The sequence below is a fragment of the Balaenoptera borealis genome (assembly GCF_965194805.1).
Source record: "Balaenoptera borealis genome assembly, chromosome: 12".
NCBI classification, from domain to species: Eukaryota; Metazoa; Chordata; class Mammalia; order Artiodactyla; family Balaenopteridae; genus Balaenoptera; species Balaenoptera borealis.
In genome coordinates, this window is record NC_138869.1 from 71,485,154 (window position 1) to 71,512,909 (window position 27,756).

Sequence of the window (27,756 nt, forward strand, 5' to 3'; positions counted from 1 at the left end):
GTATGTGTGCCTATAGGTGAATGTGTATGATTGTGTATGTCTGGTGTGTGTGTGACTAGTGTAATGCTCAGTGTGTGAGGGTGACTGTACATTGAGTGTGTGTGACTATGAGTGTGGGGGTGGGGGAAGAGGGAAGCAGCAGGCTCAGGTGTTGCCAGAGAGGCTAGGAGGAAACTATAAAACTGGCGATGCCCTCTTTATCAGGAAGCACTTCTGGGTCAATAAGGGCAGAGCACAAAGTTCACACAGATAGTAATGACTGGAAGGCATGAAGCAGGGCAATGGTATTGGAGAGGCGGTGGTGGCGCTCTCTTGGGATGGGAAGGGCACACACTAAACTTCACTTAGCTCTAGACTCAGACAATGGACTCTGGGCCCAGGTTCCAACCAGCCTGGCCATTTTCAAGTGGTGCAGGTGGAGCAGTTAATCTTCCTGGGCTTCAGTTTCACCACCTGTAAAATGGCAGAAATAATTGGGCCTGCCTTCCTGTCTGTGAGGATTAAAAGAGAGCTATGTATGTAATGTATGAGAAGGCGGCCTAATGTGTGATGAGTGTGTGTCTGTTGGTTGTGGAGAAAACATGAAATTATGCTATTCAAGGAGGCCCCTGGACAGCCTGGTCCATAAATGTCACTAGTAAGGTCAATCTCCTGTTCTCCGCCCACCCTCGGCCTTCTGAACAGGATCTTCCTGATGGTGCTGTGGTCCTTCAGGAAGTGGCAGTGCCCTGTCTCTAGGGAAGGGGGAGTTTGCAGGGGACAAGCTTGCCTGGAAGGGGCTGTTAGGCCTACAACCTTCTAGATCCAACTCCAGCTCTGACACCGCACACTCCAGGCGGTTTAGAATACTGACTCACGCAAACTCCTGCTCAAGTTTTGCCCTTGTTTTTTCTTTTTATTAAGGACTGGGTGGAGAGCATTTGGTGTCACCAGGGATTACTTTGAAACTACCGCCTCACATTGGGAGCTGGCTTGAGTCAACTGGTCACCATGGAATTTCTTTTTTTAGTGCACAAACAGCCAAGTTACAGGCAGCTGTTGCCCCGTGCAGGGCGGAAAGCGGCCTATTGACGTAGAGCTGCCTGGCTCGTATTTCTTGGGCAAACAGATGCCGTGTCGCTCAACTCACCAATTAGGAAGCCCAAAAACTGGTTTAGAGACCACGTGTCTAGTTATGTCTAGTTATTCAGGTGGCTTTACTTGGGAAGCACTCTGAATGTCAAAGCCACAAGATAAAGGACATATATAGTAGCTGGGGGGCTCCACTTCTTAGGGGCCACCCCAGGAGGTGGTGAACATTAAGTGCCAAGTCAGCGAGGAAACTCTGTTTTGGAGCCAAAGCGTTAAAAAACACCAGCCACAAACCACTGAGGCTTTACTGAGTGCCTGTTTTGTGTAGGTTCTGAGTCCGGGGAAGGCCTCTGAGGGGAGGGGAAGCTGGAGCTGGTAATTCAAAGTAGTAGGAGGAATTACACTGGATGGGGTAAGGCCCTTCAAGAAGCGGGAATGGCATGAGCAAAGACATTGAGGTATGAATGTATAAAGTGTGTTACAGGGAAGAGTTAGGTTAGAACAGAGAATTGACAATAATAAATTAACACACATTCATTAAGCGTCTACTATGTGCTAGACACTGTTCGAGTCACCCGGATGAAGTTGGTGACAAAACAAAAATCCCTCCTCTGTGGACAGTGTAGTGAATAGCAACAATATAAATAATAATAGCTCACATTTATTGAGAGCTTACTACATACCTAGCATTGTCTTAAGTACTTTATTTACTCATTTTATCCTCAAAACATCCACATAAAGTAGGTATGGTTATTATCTCTAGTCCACAGATGAGGAAGTGTTGGCACTGAGTGGTGGAGGCAGAATTCAAACTCAGAGCCCATGCTCTCACTGTGAAATTCCACTACTCCACTACCCTCAGTGAGAAAGGGTGAGAGGTCAGGTTGCCAGGTAACATGGTCTGGTCTGGATGGTGTGAATGGTGGGCAGGGAGAGTGGGGATCTGGGAGCATGTGTGGAGTCAACTGGAGAGGCACGTGGCTGGAAGGACTTGGGGGTTCAGGGGGCAGTGAACCCCTCTGGCCTCACTGAATAGGGGGAAAGGAGTGAAGACAAGGAAGAATCAGTAGATAAGGTTTGGGACATTCTTTAGGTCATAGTTTGTCTGGAATTAATGAACATGGTAGAAATTATTCTGTCCTCATCAAAGAGGACTGACTACCAGTTTACTCTGGATTATTCTTTGTATTATCATTAACTGAAAATCATGAGGGGTGAGGGGGCCTTTCTGGTGGGTCAAGTCCTGAGCCCAAAACAAAGGGGCTCTAAGGGTCTCCCAGAGCTGGCCAGAAGATGTGATGATGTACGCAATGTCCAGTCTTGGTCCTTCTCTCCAAACTCCATCAGCTAATCCTCAAATCCAGTGTTCAGGTTAAGTCGCAGACCCACTCCCATTCTCCCCCATCCCCTGTCCCCTCATCTCCACCCCTGCCCTGCAGGTCCCTTCACATTTCTTCATCAGAAATCCCAATGTCAGCCCCTCTTGGTGGCCAGCCTGCAGGTCCCTGTGCATGGCTGGAGCCCTGCTTTTGTGCGGGTGATACCACTGCTTTTGCCTCCCTGCCTGCCAACCCCATGCCTGCTCCAGACTTGCAGAAGCACAAGCCAGATCCCTGTTTCAACCTTTTCCAGTTTTCAGCCATGTTTCCCGAATGGATATAAAATTTCACTCCGGTTTAGGTAAGAGCAGCCAACTTTATTTTGGCTGCCACCACTCGGCTGCTGCCAGGGCAGCCTCCTAGAGTCCCCCTCCCTGCACCTGCACGCACGCCCTCTTGGCTATACGGTTTTGCCAAGCCTTCTCCTTGCTGGGTTCTGCCTCAGGGAAAGTCCTGTCCCCTGGACTCCCAGAAGAGCCTGGATCCTCAGGCACAATGCCCCCACTGTGTGTCCCTAAGCCCTCCCCTCCCCCTCCCTCCCTAGCTCTGCTCTGACCCTCCATACACCACTCCAACTTCATGCATATATCCCCTCTGGGGCAGGGTGGGGTCCAGAGGTCAGGTACTCCTGTGAGTTGGCAACAATGTTAACAACAAATTTCAAGATTGCCTTTAAGAATATCCTCAGCCAGGCATAGACCTTGACAGCTGGGGATTCCCGCCTGGGAATTTTTCCAGTATTCTGCCAGCTGTTTCTTCTCTTTCAGTGGTTTTATTATTTTTCTTTCTGTTCCAACTCCTCCTTTCGCTTTCAGTATGGTAGCTCAGGCCAAATGGTGGTGGAGGGTGGGGACCTGGCAATGGCTGAGGTAGGAGCTGCGGCCATGGTCAGCTGTGCCAAGGGAGGGGAGGGGATGGGATGAAGGAGGAAACGGGAGTGGAACACAGGAAGTGAGACCAGCAGCAGGGTGGCCTCTTGTTTTTCTGGTGATCTTCATGTCATTCAGCTCTGGGCATACGGCCTTTTCTCCTCCTGGCCCCTGTCAAAAATGCACATTTGCTACTTGGGACGGTGACACATTAACCCAGTAACACCAATTCACTTGTCAGATGTGCTAGCTGTTGCCTAACAGAGCAGAGACCAAGGAGAAGGGCACATGGAACAGATAAGTTGTGAAGAAGAGTGTAGGAAGGGTTGGGTGCATGGAGCACATGTTTGGGGAGGTACCATGGCACCTCTGAGCAGGAAGGAGGTGCCAGACACCCCAGGGATTTGGGTAAAAGGGATGAACTCCTACCTAGGAGAACTTTTTTCACTAATTAGGCTCCAAGAGGGTGGGTAGGGTGAGTAGAGACCCTTGGTGAGATCATTTCCCTAATGTGATGTTAGTATCACAGCATTTGCTTGTGTTATGGGGCCTCCACGGTGGGTCCCCTGGAAAACTTCCTGATGGGACAGCCACTGGCCTCCAGCTTCAGATAAGGATAAAACTCAGCTGTGTGTAACAGAAAAGCAAAATAAGTGGCTTAAACCAGAGAATGCTTTATTTTTCCCTCATGTACAAGAATTGTGGAGACAGTCCTGAGCATTTCAAAAGCAAGACTTAAAGGAATAGAGACATCCGGGTATCCCTCACCTTCCTGACTCTACTTCAGGAATATTCCCAAGCAGACAGCTCATTCTGTTTAGAGCTTGATAAATGTGCCCTGCATGGGCTTCCTTCCCTCCCTGTCTCATGGCCCCATGTGCTTCCTGGGCTCACCTCCCAAATTCTTATCTGGGGGTCTACATCTGAGGGACCCCCAACCAAGGTACTAATATTAGTGAGCACTTACTGCATTTGAGGTATTGTCTCATTTCTTCCTCAACCCTGTCTGGTGGGTTGCCTCTATTAAGTCCATTCTAGGGATGAGGCTATAACTTGCTCAAGGTCACCCACCATTAGAGCCAAGACTCAAAAAAAGCTGTTAATTTTGTGATATCTCCTTGGGATGGATTCCTAGACCTGAATCCCCAAGTCAGATAATGCACATTTTCAGGCTTTTGATCTGTTCTGCCAAACGGCCCCTGAGTAAAGTCAAGCCTACTGCCCCTCCCTACCAGCAGTGTGGGGGATGACTTGCTTCTCATGTCCTCACTGTCAAGGGCTCCTAGCTCTTTTCAACTCAGCCCCTTGAGGCCATTCCTCCAAAATATGTATTTTTTTAAATGCAGAAAGCATTAATATTAACTAACCTGTTAGCCTTGTACTAGCAGACATACAATATGTATCTGCGAGTTGAAGAGATGGAACCAAGTGGACAAGCTCCTACCCTGAGCAGAACAGTTTTCCTGGGAGTGCAGCTTTTGCCCATCTCCCCTCCATGGAGCCAGGTGGGCGGAGGTGCCTAGGTGGGCAGATGGGAAAGGGAGAGAAAGGATCAAGAAGGAAGGGCACCTGATGGCCACTGTGTGGTGAGGCCTGGGGAGGGAATCTTTGCACAACTTTGCTGTCTTCCACCACATTCCTTTTCTTTGCAGAAATACTGCTGAGCTGGGGGGTGGCAGCAAACAGCCCCCTAACTCTTCCCCTTAGATGTGTGAATAATCTGAGGGTAGCAGGAAAGCATGTAGAGACTCACTGGAATTCCTCTCTCACCAGCGTGTGAAGCTGCTGTTTCAGATGTCCTTGGTGAGCAGGGAACCCTACTAATGGCTCCAGGATGGGGCTGTGCCTGCCTGACCCCTTTCTAATAAAACTCTCCTACTAGGCTTTATAGTATCCAAAACACTTTCACATCAGGGAACTCCTTTGATCCTTCTTCAACTTGTAAAGTGGGCTGAGCCAGAGTATCATTATCCCCATTTTACAGATGGGGAAAGTTGAGGCTCTGATTAAAATGATGGTTCAATGTCACATGCTATAAGTCAAGATTTCTGTAGCCTTGCCGGGAGTTCTCTGAAGGTTCAGTGGTTAGGACTTAGCACTTTCACTGCCGTGGGCCCAGGTTCAATCCCTGCTTGGGGAAGCAAGAACCTGCAAGCCACATGACGCAGCCCCCCCCAACAAAAAAAAAACAGATTTCTGTAGCCTTGCCTACTAATTATCATAAGCACATACTGTGTGGGGCTCTTTGTCCAAGTTATGTCTTTTAGTCCTCACAAAACCCTCTTAGGTGGATAGTCAACTGCATCTGGCAGAGCTGATATTTGAACCTGGGCCTTCCAACTTCATAAGTAAGGGGTTTTCAAAATGTGGTCCCCAGACCAGGAGCATCAGCCAGGAACTTAGAAGAAATGCACATTCTTAGGTCCTGCCTCAGAACTACTGAATTGCAAAACTGGGATGAGGCTTGGCATTCTATGGTTTAACATGCCCTCCAAGTAATTCTGATGCATGCTCAAATTTGAGAATTGCTGTCCTAATACATTCTTTTAACTCAGTGGATTTTAATCCTGACTGCACCGTGGAATCACTTGAGCGCTTTAATAAATACCAATGCGGGGCCAGACCAGAATCTCTGACCAGCCCTGAGGGGGGGCTCAGGCATCAGTATTTTTAGAAACTCCTCATGTGTATTTCACTGCCTTTGACATGCACCAGGGAGGTAAGCCCTGGAATGCTCCACAGTTTACCAGAAGGTTCTAAAGTAGAAGAACAGGGCAGCCTATAGCAGAGAATCCTGGAAGGACTGAAGGAAGACTTGGCGTCCAGGAATGAGAGACTCTGGGGGCTTAGCCCCTCCTTCTTGAGATGCATCCACGCGGGCCCAGGAAGCCTGCAGCCCTGGTGGGGCCCAGAGCACCCTGTTTGTCTTGGCATTTTCCCAAGCAGGCAGTTCTGTGTGGAGCTGCAGCTCTTTTGTTTGTGTGGTTTAGCTGTTGGCCCAGTTTTTCCAGGGCTGATTAGATATCCCTGCAAGCAGCACATCCCTCTCTAGTCCACAGGATTGCTGAAAAGGGGCTGAAGCAGCTGTTTCCCATTAGAGTTCAGGCAAAGAAGGGGTGTGGGGTGCTGGCTCTTCTACCTGTATCACTTTGGGCCTCAGGTTCGAGGATCTGATAAGTATCAGTCAGGGTCCAGCCAGGAGCCAGAAACCACACCAGTCACTTCAACAGAGAGAATCTAATATAAAGAATTATTAAGTACTTGAAGAATTGAAAAGACAAAGAGAGAATATCAAAGTATCAGTGGGTCACAACCACAGGAAGCAGTAGGGCTTCCCTAGGGCTGGAGAAACAAAGGGAAAAGGCTGCAGTTGTTAAAACTTAGAAGCTTGGAGGATGGTTGGCCTTGCAGCTGAAATCCAGACCTTTGGAGACCGGGTGCCAGCTGGTGGTGCTGGTGTCCCTGAGGGGAAACCATTAGGTTGGTTCTGTGAATATTGGGAAAAAAATGCAAACTGGAATCAGCTGAAATGAACTGCTGCCATCTGGGGGAAAAAGCATTGCTAGGTAGGGGAATCGGGGGGCAGCTGGATTTCCGATTGTCTAACTTCTCTAACCTACTGCTGTCCAACTGATTGTCTAACTTGTCTAACCTACTCTTGGGAAGCCTCAAATGGAGACACGGAGGTTAATCAAATTTTAACACCCAAAAAAGTTAGGTCCAATAAACAGGATCCCTTTGCTATGAAAACTGTAATCACAGAGATTTGTCATAAACGTGGAAAATGAGAGAAAGCTGATTCCCGGAGGAAGTAATGGTTGGGCTGGGGCAGATGAGTGGGAGTTAATCAAATGAAGAAAACAAAAGAGAGTTCCAGGCAGAGGGAATAGTATGTGCAAAGGCTCTGGAGTTGGTAGGAAGTGGTAAGCATGAGAACTGGAAGTTCTGCCCCTGATCTTTGGCCAGCTGACCTTGGCCAGCCCTCTCAGGCATGTAGCCCACCTGTTTGGAGCCCTATGGCTAACTCTTCCTGGATCATACTGCAGGCTGGCCATCCTCTGCTAGTGTAGATCCCAGCCTCCCTCAGCTCCAAGTGATAGGGCTGGCCTCAGGGGCCTCCTAAGGGAGGACTAAAAAACCCCCAAAGCTGCAAGCTGGTATAGTGACTGATAGGAACAGTCTTGTCAGATAGGGAATGGGGCAAGTCCCCAGTGAGTCTTTGGAGAATTAGTGGAGGAGTGCACCATATAAATGACCTTTGTAAAAAGAAGCCTCAGAGCAGCTGGAGGCACAAAAGGGCGATGATCACCAGAGCCTCGACTGGGAGTCTTGGAGCACTCAGCTCATACCAATAAACTCCTACTCCTTGACCCAGTGAGAAGGCAATGATTAAGCCTATTTTACAGGGCAGGGAAAGGGAAAGGCAAAGCTGGAAAGGAAAGTTGCTGTTTGGGGTCGCTTCTAGGCTTGACCCTTTTGGGAGGCAGCTTGGCCTTTGGAGAATGAGATTCTAAGGAGCTATGTGGAGGTTTTGTGAGGATTCAGAGAGCCTCTGGGATGAGTGGGTAAGACCCTAGCTTCCTAATGGGTCAGGAAAGGGGGAGAGACAAGAGGGAAGAAAGGGAACTTCCTCTTCCCAGGTTTCCCAGTGTCTCCTCTCTGCCTTGTTTACAGAAAAAGTGCCTTTGGCTGTCTCTGGACAGGTTCCCTTGAAGCAATTAGAGCAACCACAGTCAGTGCTTCAAGGAGGGCACCCTCCTCCCCCATTCTGCCACTGACACAGCAAGGCTGAAGGCCCAACCGGGGACCCCATGCTGGAATCTGTTGGGATCTGCATGTCTGAGGTCCCCAACCCTCCACCCCCACCCTAGGCAGCTCTGAAAGCTACCCAAAGCCTTCCAAGTTTCCAGGGGCCCAACCTAATCAAGCACTGAGGGCTGTGTCATCCTCATCACTAGGAACATCTGATGAGGAGGAACACTGAATGGGCCCCTCTGATTCCCAATGGGAAAACAAGCCCCTCCCTTCCTGACCCCCCGCCCCCCTCCCCACGCCTGCCTGAGGTATGCCTTTTATCAGAACCACCCAACCAGAGGCACTAAACAAAGTTTGAATTCTCTGAAGCTCCCTTCAGGGGCAAGGGTGAGGGTGTGTGCACAAATCCCTGTTGTATCCTGTTGGGTTGGGGGGCCCTACAGGATGCCACCACCCATCTGCCATGCTGCCTAGGCCCTGGGACTACTGGAAGACAGGGGAACCATCTGATGGGATGACATGGGCCAAGACCCAAGGTCGTGGGTAGAGATTCAGTGGCTGATAGAGACCCCCATTGATTTATGGGGGTCCAGAGACTCTTTGTCTTAATACTCCTTGCATGCCATCTTTTCTACCAGCCTGCTGTACTGCTTGGGTGGCAGAGGGGGGTTCTTTTTCCCTCCTCTACTTTGTTCCCACCTGCCTCACACCAGGTCTGGGGGGTGTACTGGAACCAGCTCATACAGGCTTGCAAGAACCAATTGCTAAATATTCAGGAATTTTGTGAGCTGGCTGTTAAACAGAGCCATCATTAAAAATTAAACTATATGAGTCAGTGTCTCTCAACCTTTTGTTCATTATTGCCTCCTAAGGAAACTTTTTAGACATTTTCCCCCTAATATCCTACCACCCTCCCTGTGAAATTTTAATATCACAGATATATTGTATGTCTGTTTATGCACTGGATGTATATTTGTGCTTTATATTTACCTAAGAAGAGTTAAGACTGTTTTTCATTCCCTGCCAAGAACCAATTTTCACCCCTGCTGACAATGCATGATATAAACACATAATTAAATAAATTATATTAAAAACAAAAGTAATATATATTCAAAATTCATCTCTTCCTAGTTATTTTCATAAGGTGTTATGGAAAAACCCGAATGAACTTTCTGGCCAACCCAATACTACAATTTTATTGACTCTTTTGAAATTATTGATGTATCTATATCTTTTTCCCCTGGAGAGCTGGTTGTTCAACATTTACCAGTCCAACAGTGGGCAAATATTTTAGAAAAATAACAGACACTTTGAGACGTGGTCAAAGAAAGAGAGGCTTGTCTATAGCAAAAACCTCACTTGAAGATGTATGAGAGAACATGGAGAATTCTAGTGGATGCAGGGAGAAGAGGAAAGAGGAGCCTGGAGAGAGAAAAGACCCTCTGGTGCTGACTCCAAATTGGCTGAAGGGTGTCTCTCATGAACACTTTAAAAAGGGGAAAAAAGTGTGTATGTTGTGGGAAGCAGGTGTATGTATTTGTGTGTGTATATATAATCCACATCCTCATGCTCTAGAAGTGTTTGTGATTATCAACTGCTTGCTTTTTCCTTAGGTGTAGTGTACACCTTTACACACCACCATTGGGGTCAGAGGCATAAAAGTGAGACGCCCCCATACCCACTGTCCCTTTCCTTCCCAGGGTCTCATGTCTAGAGTAAACACCTGAATCTCTATTCTGAAGGGCATACTGGGCCCTACGCAGAGCACAGAGAAGCTGACAATGTTGTTTGGCCTTGAGTAGAGGGAGGAGACAAGACTTTCACACACATATACACAACGTGGAAGCACTGAATCACTCTCTCCTTTCCCAGCCACAGTTTCCTCACCAATGAAATGGGAAGGGTGGACTGAATTCTCAGGAGGACCTTCCAGTCCTCACTGTCCTTGTCTGTAAAGCTATCTCCTCTTCCGTCCACCTGGACAAAGCTATGAGGTCCTGCCCAAGCACTGCCTCCTCCCTCTCCTCTGCCCTCACTCATCTCCCATCTGCCTGCAGGATGGCCTTTCAAAACTCAGCCCAGCTCCATCATCTCCCATGAAATGCGAAAGTCTACAATATGTGAGAGGGTGGAACATGAACTCAAATGCTGTGCCACTACTTGTCAACTGGAGGACTACAAGCCATTACCAAACTCTCCCAACACCAGCTTCCTTGTGTTCGAAACACGAATAAGGCTCACAGGGCCCAGCCTGGGGTAAAAATGCATGAGCTAGTGCTCTGCACATAGGTTCTTGTTATGGACTCAACTGTTCCCCCCCAAATTCATATGTTGAAGCCCTATCCCCCAGTACCTTAGAATCCAATCTATCTGGTGTCCTCATAGGAAGAGATTAGGACACATAGACACCAGGGGTGTGTGTGTACAGAGGGAGGACCATGTGAAGAGGCAGCAAGAAGACAGCCGTCTGCAAGCCAAGGACAGAGGTCTCAGGAGAAATCAAGCCTTCTGTCACCTTGATCTTAGAATTCCAGCCCCCAGAAGTGTGATGAAGTAAATTTGTTCAAGCCACCCTGTCTGTGGTATTTTGTTACAGCAGCTCTTATATAGTCCTTAAGAGGCACCAATTCTTTCTGCCTTTAATTTGTGTCAGCTTTGTCTTATGTGTGGGAAGTCTTGTTCCTCTGCTTATAAATGACTGAAGGGTGAGATCCAGGTGTGTGTACCTTTTCCTGTGTCCCCAAAGGGCACAGTTCAATGCCAGGCACAAAGTGTACAAAGTCGGACCTCTTTCCTCACTGTCCGCTTCCCACCTGCGGACAAGGGTGGGGGAACCCAGCTGCCATCCATCAAGGTGCTTTTCGAACTGCAGGTCATGGAGTCAATTTAGTGAGTCACATGAGCACTTTTCAAAAATAATGACACAGAATAGCAGAGAATAGAAAATGCCAGAGTGCATCTCAGGCAGAAAGGGGAAGCGTTATTTTATGAAACTTCCATTTGTTTTTACTATTTGTAAATAAACAAAAAATAATTACCAACTATTCTAAGTGCTATGATTTATGTCTGGTTACTGCATTGTGGTGTTAAATGCATTTCTTACTATGAGTTACAATCCCTCAAATCTGAAAAAACACCGCCCCCTACCAGTATTGTTCAGTTTCTCTTTGAGTGAGTTTATCATTGAAAAGCCAATGAGCTGTTCAGGGGAGGCCTGGGGTGGTGTAGAGGCAAGGACCTGAATGGGAGGAGTCACTTTGTCTAGGCCAGTAGCCATGGAGCCCTGCCCTTGGGTACTTTCCTCTCTGTGTCCTAGAAAAAGTAACATAACTTCACTGGGCCTCAGTTTCCCCATCTGTAAAAGGGGACTTATAAAACCTCTCACAGGGATGCTGTGAGGATTACCAGGAGCCAAGGAACCTGAAGATACCCACTCACTGATGTAAGAGGTAGGTTTTTTTTTATTTCATCATTTTGTTATTTCATCATTTCATTCAGCTCTGTCTACTCTAGCAGGTAAATTGTTTCCTTCCTCGTCCACAACAGGAGAAGGGAATGCACTTGCCCCTCACCCCTCAGGAATCCCTGGTTGGGGGTGGGCCAGGGTTGAAAGGGTATCCAGAAAGGTATTTCAGAGGCTAAATCCCAAAGTGAGACTCTCCTAAGGATTTTATGCAGAGAAAATCAAGTTCTGGTATATTCTCAAATCAGCTTCCCAAGAGCAGTCAATGTCCCAAGAGTCCAGGAGAAGCAGTAGCCTCTCACCCTCTATCCAGGAATCAGAGAGGATCTGGGCCTGTTACCACCCCTCTGCTCTGGCTGGGTTCCCAGGAATATTGCCTGCAAGCCCTGAGTCACTGCTAGAAGCCATCCTGGGCCCCTGGGAGTGCAGGGTTGGGACAGCTTTTCCCAAGATGGTCCCCTGAACCTGGTGGTCCAGCACCCCCTCCCTTATCCAGATTGCTTCTCTCCATGACACACCTATCTTATCTGGGCCGAGGCCTTTCTGAAACCCATGTTGGCAAACCTGCTTCCAAGGAGGGAACTTAGACATGAGTGGAATATCTGGAATTCCTAGAGGGTTTATAACCCAGCAACTGGAACAGATGTAGGTAGCTGACCCCTACCCCTACCCTGGCTTTTACCCTGCCTCCAGCTCCTGCATTTGTCTCCCCTCTCTGGCCCCAGAGCCACATCTAGGTCACCATCCTGACCTCCATCCCCTGGTTCAGAGCAGAGAGCACTGGATACAGAGTTGAAGGTCTGTTTCTAGACCTAGCGCTGCTTCTGAGTGGCCTCAGGTAGTCCACCTCACGTCTCTGGGTCTCAGCTCCCTCATCTGTAAAACAAATGGGCTGGTGGGGGATGGGCTGGTATTTAACTTTCTGTAAGAGTCAAATCTTTAACTGTTCTGTCTTTCTAAAATTCTAGGAAATGAACTAGAGGAGCTAAAACCATGCTTGTTTGCTCCCCAAAGAGAGAATTGGGCACTTGTGTTCCTGGGGATGCAGTCGGAGTTTCCAAGCCATCAGACCAGTTTTTTGGAATCTGGTTGATGGGGCAGGGGTGCAGAACCTGGACTGTCCAGGGTGTACCAGAGTCTGGGACAGGGCTGGGGGAGTGGCCATTCCCCCACAACAGCTGCACTCTGCACCTAACTTGGTAGTCTTCACTAGCCATTCTCCCTTTTCTTCCTTTGTCTCAACTCAGATACCCTCTGCCTTATTATTTTTATTTTAATGTGGTATTATCTTTAATTAAGTACAAAGACTTTTCCAATCATGTCACCTAGAGATCATTTTATCCACTGCTCTGTTGGCTGCCAGTCTCTTGTCTCTCTCCTCAGCAATGGTAAGGAGGATACCTTTTCCATGGGGAAGAGAGATCCACGATTTGTTGCCTTTGCCAATAATGAAAATGTTGGAGAGCCGGGTGGCAAAGCTGTTGCTATTAGCATCTTTCACATGAACTACATCAAAAGAACGAGGAATGTCCCTCCTGGTTGGTGACCAATTCTTTCCACTTTAGCACCTCCAGTCACCATGCACAGGTTACCAGTGTCAAAGTTGATGGAATCATTCATCTTGCCAGTCTCCAAATCAATTTGAATTGTGTCATTCACCTTGATGAGGGGATCAGGCTAGCAGATGGTGCGAACATCATGGGTCACCAGATAAGGGATTCCTTTTGTCCCCACAAAGATCTCACTTTGCACAACTTATACTTGGCCTCCTCAGGTGTAATACGATGAACAGCAAAGTGACCCTTGGTGTCATAGATGAGATGAAAGTTCTCTCCAGTCTTGTCAACGCTGATGACTTCTATAAAACCAGCAGGGTAGGTTATAATCAGTGTGCACCTGGCCATCAATCTTAATGAAAGGCTACATGCAGATCTTCTTTACTTCATCTCCTGTTAGGGCATACTGAAGTTTGTTCCTTAGGAAAATGATTAGGGGGAGATATTCCCTCAGCTTGTGGGGACCAATAGATGGACAAGGAGAAAACACACCAACCAGTCAGTTTATCCAGCATCCAATGCTTTGGAGCTGCTACGCGCTTCAGGTGCTTCTTGGGACCACGAGCCATGACTGCACTAGGCACGAAATGAGCCCCTTTGCCTTATTTTGAAGATACCCATTGTCCAGGGCTTATCAGAGGGACCCCCAAACTTCACCCACTCAAATCTGCCCCCAGATCATTCCTAAGTGTCACCCCCCACCTTGCCCAACTGTTCTTTATGAGTCAGGAAGCCAACAAACAGCCTCTCTGGACTAGAGTTTCACTTTGGTGAAATTAATCCTCAAAAAAGAGGCCCTCAAATGCTGTTCTCCTCTGTGAAGCCTGCCCTGACCAATAGCCTCACTCCAGAACCTTTTCCCCTTTCCTCCACACCAGACATTCAATTATTTAATCATTTATCTACTCAGTGTATACTGAATGCTGGCTACCTACCCTGTGCTCTGCTGGGTGCTGGGATAAGGAAAGCAAAAACAGACCCAGCTCCTCCTCCTTGGGAGTTTAGGGCCTGGTGGGCAGAGCCCTGGTGGGCTCTTCTTACATATCCCTTCCTCCTTGCTCCCCTCCCAGCCCCCACTAGCTCCCGAGACCAGCTTCCAAGGACAGCACCTTGTCTTATGCATATTTGCTTCTCAACACACAGTACATGTCTGTTATCCAGTAGGCCTTCAATATAGTACAGATTACATACGAGTGGCCAAAAACGGAAGTTGGTTTATGCCTGAGGCTGGTTCTAACTCTGTCATAGGGATAACAAAAGATGGAGAAAGTAATTAAGGCTAGACACTGGGTTAAATCATATGCTGCTGCTGCTAGCCTACAGAATGCAATTTGGCCGTATCTATCAAAATTATAAATGCATTCACTTTCTGACCCAGCAATTCCACTTCTAGAAGTTTATTCCACAGATGGATGCTCACACATGTGAAATGATATACGTACAATGTTAGTCACTGTAGTATTGTTTGCAACAGATTGGAAATAACTTGAATATTCATCGATGGGGTCTAATTTTTTTTTTAATAAATTTATTTATTTATTTATTTATGGCTGCGTTGGGTCTTCGTTGCTGCTTGTGGGCTTTCTCTAGTTGCAGTGCACGGCCTTCTCACTGCAGTGGCTTCTCTTGTTGTGGAGCACGGGCTCTAGAGCACAGGCTCAGTAGCTGTGGCGCACGGGCTTAGTTGTTCTGAGGCACGTGGGATCTTCCCAGACCAGGACTCAAACCCATGTCCCCTGCACTGGCAGGCGGATTCTTAACCACTGCGCCACCAGGGAAGTCCCCTAATTGTTTTTGTTTTTTTTTAAATTGAGGTATAGTTGATGTATAATATTATATAAGTTTCCAGTGTACAACACAGTGGCTCACAATTTTTAAAGGTTATATTCCACTTATAGTTATTATAAAATATTGGCTATATTCCCTGTGTTTTACTATATATCCTTGTACAATAGCTTATATTATAGATAGTAGTTTGTACCCATACCCCTACCTTGCCTCTCACCCATGGGGCCTAGTTTAATACATTATGCTACACTACATAAAGCAGAATCCTGTGTGGTGTTAAAAAAAAAAAAAAAGGGAGGGAGACGCAAGAGGGAAGAGATATGGGGATATATGTATACGTGTGACTGATTCACTTTGTTATGGGGCAGAAGCTAATACACCATTGTAGAGCACTTATACTCCAATGAAAATGTTAAAAAAAAAAGAATGAGGAAGCTCTGTTTGAATATAAATAGGAGGACCTCTGAGATATATTGTTGAGTTTAAAAAGGTGAGAATAGTTCATTATTCTTTGTGTAAAAAATGAAAAGATAGGGAAAGAATATAATTAAGTATAATGTATTTGTTTAGATATGCATAGAAGGGTGCTTCAGGAGGAGGGTCCACAAGGAACAGGTAACAGTGGGTATTGTGGGAGGAAAAATTGGCAAATGAGAAACAGGTGGGAAAAAACCTTTCCATAGTATCCTTCGAATTTTTTGAATATTGTACTATGTAAATGTGTTACCTATTAAAAATTAAAATAAAAATAAGGGACTTCCCTGGCGGTCCAGCAGTTAAGACTCCACGCTTCCAATGCAGGGGGTGCAGGTTTGATCCCTGGAGCTAAGATCCCATATGCCACGGGGTGCAGTCAAAAATAAAATAAATAAAAAGTAAACATTAACAAATAAATAAATAAAATAAAAATAAAGTTAATGATAAAGACTATGAGGCAACATGGGGAAATGCTAATAAGGTAGGTGGGAAAAAAGAAAAAAAAACTGTATTCAGTAGGATTACAGCTATGTAAAAAAATGCATGTTAAAGTTTCCATCTGTGGAAGGAACATTCTAGGTAATTTTTATTTCCTTCTGTTTTTGTAATTTTTTCCATAAATTTCTGTAATAAACATATATTGCTTTTATTAGAGAAAACTAGTAACAGAAAATACATATATACTAACAGAATGGAACATTCTGTATAACTGCAATTATGAAAAAAGGTATTGAAAAAGACTGGAAGAAAATATGCAAAATGTTCACAGGGTTGTCTCTGGGTGTGAGATATTAGGTAATGTTTAAAATATTACAATATTTTGTATTACTTTTGTGGTGGATTGAAGGAAGGTAGAAAGGAAGGAAATCTAGTGGAAGGTAATTCTTCAAAATAACAGTAAGATTATGGGTCATTTTTGTTGCTTTGTTCAGTTTTTCAAACCTTCCTTTATTTGGTTTTGTTGTTATTTTTACAGGAATAACACCCTCACTGCTGCGGAGTGGGATTCCACTCCCCAAAGTCCTGCTCATTTGTACTAAAGAGCTAGAGCTCCTAGTTGCTTATTATTCATTCCAAGTAATAAGGCCCAAGGGGTTGCTCTGGATAGTGGGAGATTGCTACTGGTGACACAGTAGTTACTGGGGAGAAAGAGCAAAACATCAGAGAACCCTTAGGCCCTTAAAACATCTCAGTTGGCAAACATTTATGAAGCCCTGACTGCTAGGTTTGGTGCTGGGAGAGTACAGCTTTCTAGGTGAGTATGTTTCATGCACAGATGGAAGGAGAGTCCTTAAGGAGATCTGAGCAGAAGCCTGGCAAGATCAGGCCTTGTAGGCAGTGACCGACTTTGCCACTGGACCAAATTAGGCCTGTCCAAGGGTTGAACCCTCACTGGTCCTCACCTGCCTTGCCATAGTGAGCACGTGTCCACTCATAATCTTCTTGGAGGAAGGACACTGTTAGTGATTACAAGGCAAATTGCCCAAGAAAGGTTTTGGTCATTCAAACTCAGAGACCTGGTTTCTGATTCTGGTTCTGCTATTACCAGCTATGGGACCTTGGACAAGTAATCCTACCTTTATGAGCCTCATCGCTTCATCTGTAAAATGGGGAGAATCATAATAATTATGAGTAATGCCTGCCCTGACTACCTCCCACAGTTTCTGTGAGGATCAGGTGACAGACACAGTGTATATAAAAAGCACTTTAAAAGTATAAAGGATTTCAGCTGAAGAATGGATAAACAAAACATAGTACATCGATACAATGGAATACTATTTAATCTTAAAATGGAAAGAAGTACTGATACATGACAACATGGATAAACCTTGAAAACACTTTGCTAACTGAAAGAAGCCAGAGGCCACATATTGTATGATTCCACTTACATGAAATATCCAGAATAGGCAAATCCATAAAGACAGAAAGCAGATTAGTGGTTGCCAGTGGCTGGGGGGTAGGGATAAATGGAGAGTGACTAACGGGTACAGGGTTTCCTTTTGAGGTGAGGAAATGTTCAGGAACTAGATAGTGGTGATGGTTGCACAACATTGTGAGTGTACTAAATGCCAATGAGGTGCATACTTTAAATGGTTAAAATGATAAATTTTATATGTATTTTACCACAATTTTTTAAAACTTAAAAACAATATAAATGATGATTCAAATCTCAGTTTATTATGATTATTATTTCCACAATTAATAATCAAAAGCATTAGATGTTCAGAATTTCAGGGTTCTTCATCTATACTAGGGCAGTGTGAGAAGTGACTAGAAAAAGGAAAAAAGAAAAAAAAGGAAATCCCTTACAGAAAGTGGGCAGAGCCCCAGGGACATGAACCCTTGGCCCAGGAGAAGTGTGACCATTGGAGAAACCCAGAATGCCAAGGCCAGGGAAGCATGCTCTCAAAACCATCTGTGTGGGGCTTCCCTGGTGGCGCAGTGGTTGAGAGTCTGCCTGCGAATGCAGGGGACACGGGTTCAAGCCCTGGTCTGGGAGGATCCCACATGCCGCGGAGCGACTGGGCCCGTGAGCCACAATTACTGAGCCTGCGCGTCTGGAGCCTGTGCTCCGCAAAAAGAGAGGCCGCGATGGTGAGAGGCCCGCGCACCGTGATGAAGAGTGGTCCCCGCTTGCCACAACTAGAGAAAGCCCTCACACAGAAACGAAGACCCAACAGAGCCATAAAAACAAACAAACAAACAAACAAAAACACATTCTTTTTACTTAAAAAAAAAAAAAAACCATCTGTGTGGGCTTATCCTTTAATTTGGTGGCTATGTGTGGTTCCTTTGGGAAGATTTAATCTCCAGCCTCTTGCCCCCAAACCGTTTCCCAGCCAGCCTAGAAGCGTGTTTTCTGGTTCTTGCCCTGAAGGCAAAGGGCAGCTTCCTGGACCCAAAGGGGCCCTAACCAGGCTTAGCTCCTGAGTGACCCTAGACCCATAAGGTTTCAGAGCTGGAGAGACTCCCGGATGAAGAATTCTTGACAACAGTGGTGTGACTTTTTTTTTTTTTTTTAAACAGCCAGAAGGAAATCTTGGCAAGATCAGTAGACTTCCCCATGCCGCTGACCCCACAGAAAGTGACCACATAAGGGCACTGATGATGCTGGGCATCCGTGATGTCCTGGAGCATGTCTACACGGCACTGTGGCTGTAGAATCTGCACCAGGGACTCCTGGAGAGCTTGCTTTACAGTGGGAGTCACCGTGCTGAACGTCCCCATCACCTTGCCTTCCAGCTTGTTGGCCACAGATTCAGAGTTGCACTGCAATGTCTGCTGCCATGTTCTTAGCGATGAGATGGTCATGCATCTTGTCCAGCACAGATTCCATGTCTTCATTACTCAAGCTCTTCTAACCCTCAAGGCCCTTCAGCATCCCAAACATGCCACCCAGAGTCCCCTTGCTAGCACTAGGTTTGGTGGTTTTGAGCGGCCCCTTCGTCATCTGAGCTGCTGCAGTCCAGATCCTGAAGCTGCCTCCCAGACCCAGTCCCTCGAATCAAGCTGATGTCCTCGGGCGGGGCCACCTCGGGGGCTCCATTGGTGGTGGGAGTGCAATAGTCCAGGACTTCCCTGTTAGCAGTGCCACCCAGTGCCCACACCCAGGGCACTTTTTTGCCCTTCTCCTTGGGAGCATCTGACTTACTGAACTTGCCGGACTTCTCCATACCCCTCCCATGCTTCTGAATGAACTCTTCTCACTTCCTGCGGATCAGTTCCTCTTTGGAAAGTTCTATCCCGTTCTCAGGCCCCACTGGGAGACCTGACTGTTCCGCAGGGACTGCTTTGCTGGTAGCCAAAGGGCCATCAGAACCTTCCTTCTTGGCCCCCTTTCTTTTTTTTTTTTTGCTGTTCTTTGTTTTTTCCCAAGGCTTTTCACCCTGTGTCTCTTTTCTCTGTTTTTGAATTTTATTTTATTTACTTTTTTATACAGCAGGTTCTTATTAGTTATCCATTTTATACATGTTAGTGTATATATGTCAATCCTAATCTCCCAATTCATCACAACAATGGTGTGACATTTTGATGACAGGATACTCAGATGTACAAAGAAGACATTATTATTATTTTTTTTCCCCATTTCCTGAGACTGATTTCATCTGTCTCATGAGTCCACACCTCAGGGAGTGGGAACTGAGAAGGGAGGGGACAACTTGCCAATTAGGCATCTTGGTCTGCTTCCATTTCAACTGCATCTAACAGATAAATATTCAGTCACCTCATTAAAAGGACCATTTCTCCCTTCCTTCCCCCTATGTACCTTAGGGAAGGGTCAGTTCTCAGTCTCGCAACCTACTGCCCCCCCATCCCTCTCCTTCTCCTTCTCACAATGCACCAGGGCTTGAGGGGCGGGCATACCCTCTCTGCCAGGATTTCCTAAACTTCCCGGACAAGAGTAACTGGGCACTGGCTTAAAATGTCCCTTCAGAGGCTCCCATCCTGGACAGTCTCATCAAGTAATGTGGGGTGTGACCCAGGAATCTGAGTTTAGTTCTCTCCCGGGAAGATAGAGAAATACTGCTCTGTGCCATCTACTGAGTTCTCTCTAGCCTGGCTTACAGTAACCTCCTTAATGGTCAAGTCCTCCAAGCTGACTTAAGGGAGTGGGAGCTTAAAACATTTATAAAATCATTTATTTCTCCCCATAGCCTGTCTTTCAAGATTATTGCCTTACAAAGAGGCCCCCACCACCACCAACAAAGGGAAACTTGTTAATTGAAGGAGAGCAATGCCTTTGTTGTACAAATTTGTATCTGCTCCTCTTCTGATGTTCCAGAAACCTGTTGATTCTGGCCTGGGGAGCCCCAGGGGTCAATATGATTAATGGAGCTATGCTTTCAAAAATATATTTTAAAATCCCCATTCACTAACAACAATATCTAACATTCATCAAAAACTTACTATGTACAAGGCGTTGTGTTGCATGCACTCACATATTATCTTCTTCAGTCTTCAGAGCAACCTTACACTGTAACTACACCCAGTTTACAGGTAAAGAAACTGAGGTGTATAGGGGTTAAACAACTTGCCCAGGGTCACACCACTAATACTGGAAGAGACAGGATTTGAACTGATGTTTGGGTAATTTTAAGGGTTCTTTTAATCACTAAGACACTTCTTCCCTACTTGAGTTTGAGGCCTCTTGGAAACTGTCTGGTCCAGCCTTCCTATTTTATAGGTGTGGAGATCCAGGATGCGAGAGGGAAAGTGACTTGCCCAAGGACACAGAGCTAGTCAGCAGCAAGGCTGGGAATGGACCCCAGGCCTGGAACTCCTGATGCACTGCTCTTCCCCTCAGCCTCTGTGCCTCGGTGCTGGCATTCGACATGCAACACATGACATTTAGTAACTGCTGCTGTACAGACTGCTGAACTGCCTGAGGACAGTGAGAGTCTTCACGGGACTGAGATCTGCCTGATGGTTTCATAATTTCACTAGGTTCTTAAAATGAGAGGGGCCCATCCAAGTGCTTCAATGCTGTTACACTGTAAATTTCTATTCACTGATTTCTAATATGCACATTTCTTGGTATGTCTCCAAACCATCTACAGTCTCTCTGTTCTGCAGATTTTTAGGAATCTGGTGATTTTTAGAAAAAGGTGTAGCTGGTGGCCCCATCAGGGCAGATCTGGACCCATAAAGGCTTGTTTCACCTTTGCAAGGTGCAAAGCCCTGAGGCAGGGAACTCCTTTGAGGCTGTGAATAACTGGGGTGAGAAACCTTTTGACCTCTAGCCACAGGATCTTTGTCCCAGCACATTTCACAACCTGGAAAGGGAGCTCTGACTCCCAAGTGGAGGAAGCAAGGGAGTTCATGTTTAGTGAGTGGCTGCAATGAGGCCTGTGTTAAGTATTTAATTCCCACCCTCACCCTGCAATATTATCCTTATTTTACAGAAGAAGAAATCAAAGCTCAGAGAGGGTAATTTGCCTGAGGTCTCACAGCTTTTCGATCAGTTGACCTAGAATTTGAACTCAGAGTCTGCTGGACTCTGGAGACTCTGTAGGACACCATGGAGCCATAAAGGGTGAAATGCCACCTGCAAATGTTACCAAGGCCTGTAGGTCTCACCGTCTGCTGCCAGACATGGTTCTTGTTCATTCTCCCTCATTCTTGACGCTTCCCTGGGCTGCCAGTTCCTGATTATGTGCTACTCGTATCTGGTCATGCTTGTGCCCATCTCAGCTTTCATTTTCTGTCCAGGAGTTAACAGCCTTAATGAGGAGGTGTTCTAGAGACGTCAGTCACTAGATGCACACCCACACTCTTTCTGGGGGACTCCTTACCTCAAAATTGCACCTGTCTGCTCTGGGATGGACACCTGACCAAGGTCAGTTCAGGTGTAATTAGCCCAGATGCTTGTGCTTTGTGGGGTCTTATTTAACAAAGAGGAGCTGTTTTAATCAGATGTTTTTTCAAGAAATGGAAACTGGGTACTGAATCAGTAGCAGCACTTGAATTATAAAGACTGAGATTAGAAAGGGGACTAGGAAGGGGGAAAAGATGTGACAACCCACTTCTGAATTGATGAATAACTAAGACTATGTAGTGAGAAAAGAATATAGTATATGTGCAGAGAGTGGTAGAAAAGCTGTAAATACATATATTATATACATTTGTATATATATTATATATCTATATTTGTATATACAGTATATATTTGTATATATAATATATATTATGTATACATATATTTTACACATGCAAAAATAGCTGCAGTTCCCATGAGGCCATGCTGTGTAGCAGTTCCTGTTCTTGGATTCCCATAATCCTGTGTCCTTTCATTAAACCCCCCTTTCCTGAGGTAAATTGAATGGGTTTCTTCCTTTCCTTGAAACCAAAGAAGTTTTCTCTAGAGCAGGAGGAAACTTGAAATAATTTATAAGGTTTGAACTTCCTTACAATTGACAAAGGACACCTTTGGGTTAAGAGCTCTCAGAGGGCTCCAACCAACAAGTCACATGGAACAACTTTTAAGCAGTGAGTAAAAAGTAGTTACATAGTTTTCAGTTATCTATTGCTATGAATGATACCACCCAAACTTAGAGGCTTAAAACAACCATCACTCTCTTGCTCATTAAATCCATAATTTGGGCAGGCTCAGCAGGGACAGCTTGGACAGCTTGTTTCTGCTCCACCTGGCCTCAGCTGGGGTGGCTCAAAGGCTTGAGCTGGACTCACCTGAAGGCTCACTCACTTATGCACTCACTCATCCACAAGGTAGATTAGTGTTGGCTGCTGAATGGGGCCTCAGCTGGGGCTCTGTCAGACACCTACCCAGGGCCTCTCCATGTGGTTTCTCCCCTTCCTTGTGGCACAGTGATTAGGTTCCAAGAATAAGCATTCCCAGAGGTGGAAGCTGTATCATCTTTTATGACCTTGGAAGTCACATAACATTATGGACACACTCAGATTCAAGAGAAGAAAGCATACATGATGTCAACATTACATTGTAAGGAGAACATGTTGGATGGGATATATTGTGGTGCCCATTTTCAGAAAATATAATCTGTCACATATAGCTAATGAGCTATAGACATTAGGAGGATGGAGAATGCCCCTGACCTATGTTCAGAAAAATGCACATTAAATCACTAACAGATTAAGAGCTTCAGTAAAATTGCTGCTGCAGTGAGACAGAATTATAAAGACCAGAGAGACGTATAAAGTACAGCATGTGGGAACATTTAACGCAGGTGCAAACAGCCTAGTAGACCTCAGTAACCCCTGGGAGTCTCACTATCTAACAGCACGCTACTGTTGAACCCGAACTATCTGTTAAGAAGGGAGGGATGGGGTGATATACTTTGGAACAACTTACATCAGAAATCATTAAAATAATGTTTTGGTTTTTAAATGGATAACTTCAAAACAAATTAACTTTCTTTTGTGATGACAAATATCACTATAGTATCCTATAATTATTTTATGTTTTACTTTTCAATAAGAAAGAGCAACCTACCTTATAGTTCTCTTGGAGATATTCCATTATCTCCTAGCCTCTATTGCTGTGCAAGATAAGTCTGCTGTTACTCTTAGCTCCTTTGTAGGTCATCTGTTTTACTTCCCTGGTTGCATTTAGTATAGGATTGTTTTTCTTTGTCTTCGGTATACTGTATTTGCTCTTACATATATGTCTACCTGTGGAATTAAAGAAAAATTCTGCTCAGAGTTCAATATTATTCTTCAATCTGATGATACATGTTGCATAATAAAGAATTTGGTCTTTTTCCTAGGTTCTGGGGAGGGAGCCTCTGAACCCTTCCTGATTTTCCTGAGTGATAGGGGTGTCTTTGTTAACCATGGTGGGGCCCTCAGACCACACCTGAGTTTATGTTAATGAGTGACTCAGGATGGGGGCTGGTCACAACAGGAAGACCAATAATGTGATTAGAGGGTTGGGGATTTGAGCCATGTGATATCAGCTCAACTTCCTCCTGGAAGAGAAGGTGGGCTGGAGATTGAGTTCAGTCAATCATGCATATATAATGAAATCCCAATAAAAACTCTGGACACTGGAAGCTTGGGTGAGCCTCCTGGTTGGTGAATGTATCGGTGTCCTGGGAAGATGATACATCCAGATTCCACAGAGAAAGGGCAGGGAAGGTCCATGTTTGGTATCCTCCCAGACCTCATCCTATATGTCTCTTTATTTGGCTGACTCTGAGTTGTATCCTTTATAATAAAACCATAATCATAAAGTATAGCACTTTCCTAAGTTCTATAAATAATCCTAGCAAATTATGGAACCTGAGGGGGTCATGGGAACCCTGAATTTGCAGCCGATTGGTCAGAAGTGAGCATGGCCTGGGGACCCCTGAACTTGCAGCTGGTGTAGGTAGAGTAGGGCAGTCTTACTGGGGACTGTGCCCTTAACCTGTGGAGGCTGCACTAACTCTGGGTTACTGCCAGAATTGCACTGCAGTATTGTACACATCTTTCTTCACTCTGGAAAGATTTCAGTGTTAGACACATGTGCTCAGCAAATACTACACTGGGTTATTGAAAAACCTGTAATGACTCCCCATTACCTGTTGTTCCAAGAGGAGCAAACTGTGGTTCCTCTTCCTGACATCAAAGACATGTCATTAACTATAGGAGAAATAATGTCATACCTTTGATACAGAAGTAAAACAGTATAAACTAAGAGGCAGTGTGGTAGATGGCATTACTGTTCCTTTAGTGTACACTACTGGTGCTCGGTCCAAATTTCTCAGGTCAATTCTCAGATCTCTTTTCAGGTTCTGTTCCCTCTCCTGATTTCTGGGTGATTTTGTTTCCGAGAGCCACGCACCTGTGATTCTTTTTTTTTTTTTTTTAATTTTTATTTATTTATTTATTTATTTATTTTTGGCTATCTTGGGTCTTCGTTTCTGTGCGAGGGCTTTCTCTAGTCGCGGCAAGCCAGGGCCACTCTTCATCACGGTTCACGGGCCTCTCACTGTCGCGGCCTCTCTTGTTGCGGAGCACAAGCTCCAGACGCGCAGGCTCAGTAGTTGTGGCTCACGGGCCTAGTTGCCCCGTGGCATGTGGGATCTTCCCAGACCAGGGCTCGAACCCGTGTCCCCTGCATTGGTAGGCAGATTCTCAACCACTGCGCCACCAGGGAAGCCCCCCTGTGATTCTTTTTGAAGGGTTGGTCCAGGGCTGCTGGAACTGCTTCACCCATATTCAGAAAGCCAAAAGTATCCTTAGAGCAGTCCTTAACCGATGACTGACAGCTGTGGAAATATGAAAGCCCAGCTCCCTTGCCTTGAGTTGGGATAAACTCTGAGGTATATAATTTGTACCCAGAACCCCCTCTGGATAAGGCTCAGCCCAGGACTTGGCCTGAAATTATACCCTTACTTAGCTTTGTCTCCTTTCCTGTCCTGCTCCTCCACTCCTTTTCCAGATTCTCCCAGAACACTTCCTTAATAGATCACTTAACCCACAAATCCTTGACTCAGGGTCTGCTTCTGGGAACATAACCTAAAACAGTTCCCTGTTATTCACTACCCAGCAGGTTGCCATGTGACTTGCAGTGCCTGGGGAGGGGGGGAATCTATTTCTCAGCCCTCCTTGAGTCAAGCTTGGCCACGTGATGTGCTTTGACCAATGGAATGTGATGAGAAGTATGTCACACGTTACTTGAATCTTAAGAATCATCACATGGTACTAGAATTGTTTTTTTTCTCTGGGGGAAAGGCCAAGATAGGAGCTGCTCCTTCAGCCTGGGTTCCAGAATAAGACGTGTGAAGCAGAACCACGTTTGACGCATAGCTAACATGTAATGTGAGCAAGAATAAACTTTTATTATTGTAAGACGCTGAAATTTGGGGGTTATTACTGCAGTATAACCTAACGTATGTAATACAGGCAATGTAGTTAAGAGCATGTGTCCTTGAGTTAAAGCCAAACTGAGGTCAAAGCCAAACCCTACCACTTCCTATCTGTATAACCTCGGCCAACTTATTCAGCCTCTCCAAGCCTCAGTTCCTCCATTTGTAAAATGGAGATAGCAATGACATCTACCTCATAAGGTTGTTGTGGGGATTAAATGAGTTAACACATATAAAGTCCTTCAAACAGTACTGATAAATGCTTGATTAATATTAACTAAAGTGAACTATTACTATGAACCATGACAGCACATCCCCCAGTTTTCAGTGTTTTCTCCCACAACCACTGAGCTTGTTGGTTGCCTCCCCAGCATCCATTCCACTCTTCCCTCAGTGTCAATTTCTGTTTGGGGATCTATGTGGCTCTGAACTGATTTCACTGTGACTTCACTTGGCCTAAGATAAATCAAACAACTAATAGTGTCCTGGTAAACTGGATCCCAGGAGGGCAAGGAGGGAAGCCAATTTTCATGGTGTAAATACTCCCTCCGTGGCCAATTTCAAGCTACCAATGGTTTAACAACTGACTTGCAAAAATTCTGGAATATTTAACAGTCACGTGGAAAGCCAGTACAAGCCGGCTCCAGCACACCATATGCCACCCCTCTAGCCATAATACATAAGCCCAAGCTCCCCCAATCAGTGAGAATCTCAGGACATCTGCAACTCCAATCAAACATAAACAATTCCCCTGAATTTTGCAAAATATAAAAGAGCTTTCCAAAGTGTATTAGGTTGAAGATATGAAATTGCCAACATTGGTTTTTATCTACATAGGAGGCAATTTCATATGATTCAGCCTAAGGGATCAAATACACAGGAAAATATGGCAGAAGAAAGAAAGAGGAAGGAATGAAGCAAGATGGAAGGAGGAGGAGGAGGGAGAGGAGGAGGAGTTAGATGCCACCAGAAGCAAATCTGAAGAATGACCATGTGGAGTTTAAAAAGAGATGTTAATCCTTCACTCCACGACGGGTATTAAATATAATTTTGGACAACCAGCTTCTTCATTATTCGATTACACACCCTCTGGGAAGTATCATATTATACCATACAAGCTTATCTAACATCTTCATTCTTTCAACCTTGTTTTCATAGCACTAAACCGTGATTCCCTCCCTTTCCATCAAGGGCGAGAAACTCAGAAAGGTCTGAGGAGAGATTTTTGGTAAGCACCTTTCGACAGGTTTTGGGGGAAACTCGGTCACGCTATTTGGGGAGTTCCATTTCCCGTGGCCTTTTCCCTCCTCATAAATTCACTCGCAGCAAGCTGGGGAGTTAGGGGCCCCAGCCGGGCGGGCTCCTTCACCTCTCGGATCCTGAGGTAACTCACCTGTGCGGGCGGGGGTGGGGGGGGATAAGAAGGCCCCTCAGGGGCTGGCCGTGAGGATTAAACGAGAAAATACACATGCAGGGCACGGCACTGGACAGGAGCCATTAAGTAGGACAATTTAAACACGGAGCGGCTCTTACAGAGCGCAGCAAGTCAGGAGAAAGACGCCACCACTCCCCACACAGCTGCCTCAGCCGCTTCCCGGCAGCCTCCGCGGTGGGCGTGGCCCCGCTTCCCAGAATGGCCCGCAGGCGGGTCACGGGACAAGAGCTCCGGCGCCGGCGCATTGTGGCGGCGGTGCCCTAGTCCGTGCCCCATCGCGGAGGAGCACGCAGTGCCTGTGCCCTCCTGCCACCTCCTACAGCCCATCCCACAGGAGCAGCATGTACACGTGGGCACCGCACAGCCGGCACGCATACACTAGCCCACACCTCCGCACACGACCACACCCTATGCTTTTGGCCCACACAGGACGCACACCTCCCTAGCGGAGCAGAGCCCACGCGGCACGGTGCTGGGAGCATATGCAGAACACAACGCAGTGCATCTGCACACAGACGGCACGTCTCACCCCCCACACCGAGTGCAGAACTCCCAACATACACCCACCCTTTGCTCTGCTTACCAAAGACATGCGTGCATCCCATGACACACCAAAAACATAGTACACACAACAC

At 46.0% G+C, this 27,756-nt stretch overlaps 2 pseudogenes across 2 annotated transcripts in view; one reads left to right on the top strand and one right to left on the bottom strand.

The window, feature by feature from the left end:
* The window catches only part of LOC309607777 (large ribosomal subunit protein uL22 pseudogene), a 23,941-nt pseudogene extending 15,039 nt beyond the window's left edge, over positions 1–8,902 (top strand). The window contains exon 1 of the transcript in view: positions 1–8,902. This exon is cut by the window's left edge and continues 15,039 nt beyond it. The product of the transcript in view is annotated as a large ribosomal subunit protein uL22 pseudogene (transcript).
* The window catches only part of LOC309607775 (small ribosomal subunit protein eS4 pseudogene), a 33,664-nt pseudogene extending 6,329 nt beyond the window's left edge, over positions 1–27,335 (bottom strand). The window contains exons 1-2 of the transcript XR_014249669.1: positions 23,328–27,335; positions 1–22,743 (exon numbers count right to left, since the gene is read on the bottom strand). The exon at positions 1–22,743 is cut by the window's left edge and continues 6,329 nt beyond it. The product of XR_014249669.1 is annotated as a small ribosomal subunit protein eS4 pseudogene (transcript). The remainder of the gene's footprint in view (positions 22,744–23,327) is intronic.
* Between the last annotated feature and the right edge of the window lie 421 nt (positions 27,336–27,756).